Here is a 7,977-nt window from a genome sequence, read left to right as displayed (position 1 = left end):
CTTTTTAGCATCATTATAGAAAAAGACAGTTTCTGACTTTAATTTACTACTTTTCCCCTAAACAATAACATACCTGTGATTTCTTGAAGTAGCTAGCATAGATACTGGCCTTTTGTCAGACCATTTTAAAAATTTAACTCCACTTCGATTTTGAAGACTCATAAAACCACCCCGTTGCTGTTTCTGTCTTGCCTGCGGCTGTAGAAAATTTTTATTCATTTTTATAATGCCACAAATAAATGTGCTTTTTTGCACAAGTAACTCCGCCAAAGGGATACTAGTATAAAGGCTATCGTTAAACAGTACGCTGCCTTCAAATAATAATTCACCTTACAATGTCATTACTACATCATGCGCATGTGTTTTCACTATTCTGATTGAATTTTTTCCGGTATAAATATGAATGTTAGGGGTGTAACCGTCCGAAAGACACAGTTTATAAAATTTTATCCTATACTTATGCCGCTTGCCTGAAAGATATTGGCGAAAAATGAAGCGTCCTCTCCAGGGAACCACGTGTTGGTCAATTACAATATTTATATCATTCGCTGAGGTTGGCCTAGTGGGCACAAAGATGAGGGGAATGTTGATCCATGGAGTCATGCTAGTAGTATTTGGTGTCAAGGGGAGGGAGAATATATCTGGTCTCGCTGCGCGACTGGCACAAGTCCGATAACCGGCCATGGTGAGAGTGGTTACAGCCTTTAGGTGGATGGAGCTGAGGACGATCGGAATCGACGTTACTATCACCAAGGAAGACAAGGAAGGAGGACAGTCAGAAGACAACGTCGGTAAGTTAGATAGACAAGAAGATAAACGCAGATAAGAAAAACTGGAGTGGTAGCGGAAGGAACGGGATAGCCAAGAAATTGAGGAGGGCGTCCATAACTGAACAAGCGGGTGGACAGAGATCAGGGAGCTCAAGCCCTATCGCAGATGCATTTAAGAAGGAAAGAAAAAAGGAGAGAAACAAGAAGAAATAAAAGTGGAGAAAGAGTCTCTAGAGGATTTTCAAAAAGTAAGAAACAAAAGAGAGGTCTCCTTTACATGGGAAAATGGGAGATGCAGACGCAGCAAAAAAAGCAAGGAGAAATGCAAAAAGGTAAAGATGCAGAAAACAGACAAAGTGACAGACATTATGGTAGCAGTTAAGAAAGACACAGCGGAAGTAAAGAAAGATATTAGTACAGTAGGTCTTCGATTAAAAGAAATAACAGGAGAATGGAATAAAAAGCAATAAACACGAGGAAAGAGGCAGAAATAGAGATAAGGATACAAAAATTGGAAATTAAAAAGAACCAGAGAAGGATCTGTGGGAAAGATTAAATCAGATAGAGCAAAAAGAGGAAGCGCGCCTGTGAGAAGAGATAGAAGAAATAACATAATATTTAAGGAAATGATATGTCAATAGATGGAACGCCAAGGAAAAGAGTAAAAATAGCAATAAAGCAAAGTATGCAGGTCGAAACTGAAGACGTTGTGTTCTAGATAGGAAGAGAAAGCGGAGGCAGCATAATAATAAAATCAAAGAATTGGCAACAAAAGAAAGGAATGATGACGAAGGAAAATAGGATGAAGAGGCAAGGAAACAATTTACATTGGCAGTGACTAAATAAATAATTCAAGCTGGTGAAAGTAGAAATACAGAGGAAAGGAAAATAATTATATAAAATTCTAGATAATACTGCATAAAATCTGATGAATACTAATGTGTAGAGTAGAGATACGAAAAAAAAGACGGCGGAGAAGATGGAGAAAATTATCGGAAACGTAAAGAAAGAACGGGTGCTGATTGCCGAGGATTTGAAAATAAGGACACGAAAGATAGGTTTCTTCTGAAGCGAGGAAGAAGAGAAAGAGGAAACGAGAAAATCAAAAGATACTGTAGGATCTTATACTAAAATTAGTTTGTTTACAGTAAATGGATTGTACAGATGTTGATTAAACAGGAAACGATGCTTGTTTAACGTGAACTAAATGCAACAACGTACTATAATTAAGACAACTAGACATTTAATTTGTAACTCTTGTCACCACGGACGCTCTTTCTTACGCGAACCACACTCTCTCAACAACGCTAGCAACACTTTCTGACTTCTCAACTAACTCTGACTGGCTTCTTCATTGACACTGACTGTTAATTCGTCTTTCTCCCTTAGCATCGCTTTGTCTTTTCTCTTAGACCCATCACGCACGTGTTCCGCAACCGCTCGTAGCCAGGGTCACGTAGGTCTTTTCCACGAAACTAATCGATCGAAGGACCGACGATACATTGATGGGGACCTGTCGGCATTTCAGCTTTCTCGCGACATTGTTTATAGTTCGCCCGATATCTCTTAGACCTTTCGTCCACGATACTACAATACAGTAAAGGACACAGAAGGAATAAACCTGTTGGAAATGATGGAAGAGAACGGATGAGAAATTCTAGACGAAAATATGGACAGAAACGAAGTAGGAGATTACAATTTCATCGGCGAGAAAGACAGTTCAGTAACCGATTACGTAATAATAGGGCCAATGACACACCAAATTATAAGTGACGGAACAAAAGATAGAATAGAATCAGACCACTTACCGATGAGGGTGAAGAAATGTGGAAGAACTTGCTCGAAAATTCAAAGTGAAGAGCAATGGAAAGAAAGAAAGGTGTGGACGGGAGAAGGAGTAGAATAAACTTCGAGAAAGAAGAAACAAGCGAAATGATGGAAGAAATGATAGGAAAAATAAAAGAAGCGAAGAAAAGAAGAAGTAGGTTTGGAGGAGTGGTGTCAAAAAGAACATGGAAGCAAGGGAAGAGAGAAAGCACTGTTCTGGATTTGTACTTATTTCCCACCGACTAAATTTATCGGGAGAGCGTGCCCTGAAGGGTGAAGCCGGCACGACGGCTGGTGAACGAATGTCATAGAATAAAAAAAAAATTCGCCGACGGAAACTTATACCTTTTTCTCGTCCATAAAGCGATCGAGATCCTATCGCCAGAGAGGGAATTACTCTCTGTTACCGCATTGTTGCGATATATCTTACTATACGCAAATAAAAAATCTTCGATATTTATTTTACTCGCTCAAGAATGTCACATGCCCAGAAGCTGTAATAGCGTAGACGAAACATCCTGCATGCCACAGCTATCGAAAAAATAACCAGATAGTAATGGAATAGTCGCCTCTGATATACACCCGACGATAATCCTTCAGAGGGACTAAAACCTCAGTATAAAAACCCTACCAAATTAGTGCTCGATATCTTTTTCTGTTATAGCACTCTGAACCGACACTCTATTGGATTCGTATAATAAACTTTATTATCATATCTAAAGTTCAATTTCTCCATCGTAATTGTAAAACGTTCGAAATGCAACGCAAGAAATTGTCATGTAAACTTGAGACTTAGGTTATAAAAACAAGAAAGTTGAGACGTAACACAACTATTAACTTTCTTTCTATCAAACTTTATTATGAATTTAATGATTGAATTACAATTGAATATACACTGAGTTGACACGTATAAATCACAGTTTACTCCAACAACTTTATATAGAAGTTAGTTACGCTAGTGCGTATGTATAAGTTAAATACGCGACTGGTCTAAGGGAAGCGTGCACACGTGTGTCTAGTGCCCAGTGAAGTTCACAATAAGTGACGACCTTCTATCGAAAGTGAGTTGAAACAGAAACAAACCAAGTGTTCTCTAAACTTACTCGTGGAAAATCAAACACTTCAAACCTCTAATTCAAATCATAGCCTCTCGACTAGTTATTTCAATTTGAATTAACTAGCTCGAAGATGGCCCAAGTAACCAGATCAGGCCCTCACGAACAAAACTACAACCGCACCGTTCTACCTCCTCCGTGGCAAAAGGATAATATATTCCACCTTTCAAACCATACCAACAGCATCAAAAAACGTAAGCTTGATTCAGTCAAAAAAAAAATGTAAATACTAGTCAGAACGAACCGTCAACAAGACACATTATCACCCACATCAGAACCGCAATATTAGAATCTACAGACAACTCTATGAACGTAGTTGAAACATCAACAATTCGACACACACAAAAAAAAACCCTCCTCCCCCACCAATCTTCATTGATGACGTTATCGACATTCAAACAATGATAAAGTTCATCGAGAAAGATATTAACAAAGAGGATTACGTACTAAAAATTAAAAACAATCAGGTTAAAATCCTGTCAGCCAACCCAGACTCCTACTCAAAAATAACAAAGTGCAAAATGCAAACTTCTACACGTATCAACTGAAACAAGAAAGACCTTTTCGTGTGATACTAGGCAACATCCACCACTCAGCTAACTTAAATGAACAGAAACTTGAACTCTTAAATCACGGCCATGAAGTAACCAATATTAGCAATATAAGACACAGAATCACAAAAAAACTCGCTATCCGTATTCTTTATCGACCTAAAGCAAAAACCAAATAACAAGGAAGCCTATAATATCAATCGTTTAATGAACTCGGTAGTAAAAACTGAACCACCTTTTATAAAAAAAAAAGAGATGATTCAATGCAAAAGGTGCCAAAAGTACAGCCATGCGCAAAAATATTGCAACCACAATTACCGCTGCGTTAAATGTGCAGGTATTCACCCTACAGATCAGTGCACTAAATCTGCAGAAACCCCAGCGAAGTGCATCCTCTGCCTAGGAGAGCATCCTGCGAACTATAAAGGTTGCACAGTCTACAAGACCTTGTATAAAAATAAGAACCTAATCAGCAAAAATGCACTACCGCTTCAATCTCTTATGCACAGGTAGTTCAAGGAAATCAAAGCAGTCCGAAAGTCCACAGTGCTTAACCACAAATTAGCGTTCACAGTTCATAAGACATGAATAACTTCAACAGGCTTGAAAAATTAATCGTGAAACAAATAGAGCAAATTAATAACTTGCTATCATTGCTTACAATCATCGTGGACAAATTATCACTCTCCGACGCAAAATAAAACCAATGCGCATAGCTCTTTGGAATGCTAACGGTCTAGTTCAGCATAAATATGAACTAGAACTCTTCCTAAAACAGCAAGAAATTGACATAATGCTCATATCTGAAACTCATTTCACCGATAAAAATTATCTGGAAATAAATGGTTATAACTTGTACCATATCCAACATCCCATTGGAAAGGCCCACGGCGGCACCGGAATTATGATCAAGACCAGCATAAAACACTATGAGCTTCCATCATTCCAGAATGACTACCTCCAAACCACAAACGTAGCTATAGAAGATTGGCATGGTTCAATCACCACATCAGCAATATATTGTCCTCCTAGACATTCTATTTTCACAGAAAACTTCGATAAATTCCTCGAAGACCTAGGCAATAGATTCATAGCTGAAGGAGACCACAACGCTAAACATACGCAATAGGGTAGCAGACTTATCACAGTAAGAGGCAAAAACATTTTGAGATCCATAAACGCCAACAGACTTAACTACCTCAGTACAAACGAACCTACTTACTGGCCCACTGACACTAACAAACTATCTGACTTATTAGACTTTTTCATAACTAAAAACATCTCGCCAAGATACATCCAAATCAACTCTTCTGTGGAACTTTCTTCAGACCATTCACCCGTCATAGCAACAATTAATTCAACAATTATCGAAAACCAACCTAATGGCTTTATTCATAACCAACTCACAAACTGGCAGCTCTTTAGGGAAGTATTCAATCATTCAACATCAGCCTCAATATCCGTAAAAACAAACGAAGATATAGAAGCAGCCACGGAATATTTAAACACCAGCACAATAAACGCGATCCGTTCTTCTACCCCTACTAAGCATTTTGTTAATAAACATGAATAACCTCATTACGTAATAATAAAAGTGGCAGAAAAACGTAAACTTAGAAGAGTATGGCAGAGTCATAAAACGCCCGACGATAAGCGCAAGCTAAATAATGCAATAAGAAAACTCACTGAAACCCTTAGAAACTATAGAAACGACTGTTTTCAAAAATATCTTGTCAACCTATCTCCCACAACTGACTCTAACTACTCACTAGTTGGATGGAAGGCATCCAGGAAACTCTCTCGTCCTCCGCTAACAATTCCTCCAATTCGCTGTCCGCAAGGTGGATGAGCACGTAGCCCTACACAAAAAGCTAACTTGTTTGAAAACTACCTAACTAATGTCTTCAAACCGTATTGCTCCACTACTGCCGCCGAAATAACGGAATACTTGCGCTCTCCCTTCCAGGTGTCTCCTCCTATTGAAACTTTCTCATCTCTGGAAGTTATTGCATTAATACGTCGCCTAAACCCCAGGGAAGCATCGGGATATATCAGATAAGTAACAAAGATATCAAGGAGCTTCCCAAAAAAGGGATTGCTCTCATTACCTCTATTTTTAATGCAATGCTTCGCCTTGAATACTATCCTAAGTCCTGAAAAATATCATTAATTACCCTTATCCCTAAACCTGGAATGCCAATACACGAAACTAGCTCTTATCGCCCAATTAGTCTTCTACCCACTTTGTCCGAACTATTTGAGAAGATGCTAACGAAACGACTCCTTCCACTCTTAGAGGAAAGTTTTTTGTTGTAAACAATGCCGGATCATCAATTCAGCTTTCGGAAGCAACATTCTACGATAGAGAAAATTCATCGTCTAACTCATAAAATCAGAAGAGATTTAGAAAAGAAAAAATACTGCTCTGCGGTATTCCTGGACATTCAGCAGGCGTTCGACAAAGTGTGCCATGATGGACTTTTGTTCAAACTAAAGAAAATCTTATCACACACCTACTACTCTATCCTAAAATCTATATCTAACCAATAGGCTATTCATGGTTAAATACGTAGACGCCATAACCGCAACATTCTTAATAGAAGCTGGCATACACCAAAGCGGTGTCCTCGGACATCTGGTGTTCATCATCTACACTGCCAACTTACCAACCTCAATAGAAGTAACCACAGCGACATTTGCTGATGACACAGCATTATTAGCATCCCACTCAGACCCGATAATTGCCTCCTCATCACTCCAGTGTCACGTCAGTTCGAGATTATTTTACGTTCCGCACGTAAGGTGAGAGATTCGTACTCCAATTAATAACAGTTGATAGTTGTTTCACAATTTATTATAAAACTGACAGAGTAACGGTACAGAATGTCACAGTAACAGAACAGAAATAGGAATGGAATGGAATGGAATGGAATGTCGAGTGCTGACTTAAGAGGATTTTTATATCAAGGTTTTGGCTCCTGTGGAGGGGTTATCGCTGGATGCCGGCATGTGGATATGCCGTTACTGCCTAATTGTAGTTCTGATGGCTATGGTATGCGAACTGGTATGCAAAATATGATTATTCCAAGATCACCGTGACATCTCCCCCCTCCTTAGCTTCGCTTTGCTCCGCTAAAGCGTAGGGCTCTGGTAGGGCTTCCAAGTTGAATGATCCCCTCATCTTCGATGATATTTTGGAAGGTGACCGTCCTTGGTACTGTTGATGTTTCATCGATCCTGTTTACGCGAGCAGTAAGGCAGAGTATTTTGATACATACATTTTTAGGAATTACTCGACTTACAATGATTTTCAATTTGTAAAGGTACGAACGTCGATTCTTCCAATTTGAATACAGCAGTTGGACAAGTTTTGACTGACCGTTGATTATTAATTAATTTGACTTTACATTTAGGTGAACTGATTCTATTGAGGCTTGGTTGTGTTCTTTTACAAATGTGGATGATTGTCGTTCTTTTACAATATTTGTTTAAGTAGTGGCTATCGACAAAGGTGTATTGTTCTGAGTTAGTTAGTAGTCCGCGTTTGCTTCTGTAATGTAATAACAATTTCAGTTGATGCGTTGGGTTTTGGGGATTTCTATACTTGATTTTTAGATTGTTTATCTCTGGTATGTGAGCGCAGGGTGGTTTGCGTTGGCGGTCTATTAGCTCGATTACATGTTGTAATTTATTGGTTTAATAGATTGGGTCGCT

This window comes from Bombus fervidus, chromosome 18 (genome assembly GCF_041682495.2).
Source record: "Bombus fervidus isolate BK054 chromosome 18, iyBomFerv1, whole genome shotgun sequence".
Classification (NCBI taxonomy): Eukaryota; Metazoa; Arthropoda; class Insecta; order Hymenoptera; family Apidae; genus Bombus; species Bombus fervidus.
Note: the sequence above shows the minus strand (reverse complement) of the source record.